The following is a 1146-nucleotide window of genomic DNA, read 5'->3' on the forward strand; positions in this document are numbered from 1 at the left end:
AGCAGCAGCTAGATGTTTTATTTTTCTAATTTGCAATGATTCTGGTGTTCACAAGGTCATGGACTTTGTAGCCTATAATTGATTATATGAAACTTATATGATTCTGATATGTATGCTGGATAATGAAACTTATATGAATGCAAATGAAACTAATATGTAGGATTTTTTGTCACAGTATCTAGGTTTACGTTGGATTTTCATATATGTTCCTATAACTGTGTCTGTGCATATAGGTTCGATCTTATCAGCTCCCTATAAGTACCATGCACGAGGCCCTGCAGGCAGTGGTTCTAAAACCCATCATGAAGAGCATAGGCGGTCTTCAGCGGAGTGTTGACGAACTCAAGAAAGAGAAGGCTGAGAACGAAGAGAAGGAGAAGCGTCTCAAGAAGAACCTAGACGACCTTGGTGACCAACTGGCGTCCGTGGTTCAGAATGTGCATGACCTCCAGAGCAAGTTGCAGGGCGCCATGCCTCCGCCGCCGACGAACAACTAATGATGATGTGATGTTGTGTTAACTTTTGATGATGAAACTATGTGAATGTAAACTCTGTGATGATGTACTTTTGGTGATGATGTAATTACTGTGATGAAGTAGTAAAACTCTGTGATGCAAACTCTGTCACATACTTTGGCTGGAAATGCATCTATCTATATATTATAGCATATATATTGTTGCAGGTTTGTCAATGGCTGGAGTGAAAATGGAAGAATATAAGCAAATTCATCAATGCTTTAGTAATAAAAATCATATTTTTCAGTAGACTTAGTTCACATTGCAAGTTTCACACAAGCAACTTCATCACAGTTTCACACAAGCTCAGCACTGTTCATAGAGAAGCACACGCCAGAGAATAGGAGGCTAAAGACGAGAGCAGGGAGGACCAGGGAGGAGAGCTGAGCACGCGCGGCGATCCCCTGTAGTTTGAGATGGCGAAGCACGGTCGGAGCACAGTTGATCGAGTACACTGTAGAGAGGAACGAGTTAGAGTCAGACTCGAGCTCGACCACAGCCATGGCGGTGCAGCGGACACAAAACGGCGGCGCGATGGTGCTCTAGCAGATACAACACTGTATAGGTTAGTCTAAGGGCTCAGGCAGCATCAGCAGCTCACCGCGATGTCGATGTGCTGTTTGGTTGAACT

The sequence above is a fragment of the Miscanthus floridulus genome, chromosome 14 (assembly GCF_019320115.1).
Source record: "Miscanthus floridulus cultivar M001 chromosome 14, ASM1932011v1, whole genome shotgun sequence".
NCBI classification, from domain to species: Eukaryota; Viridiplantae; Streptophyta; class Magnoliopsida; order Poales; family Poaceae; genus Miscanthus; species Miscanthus floridulus.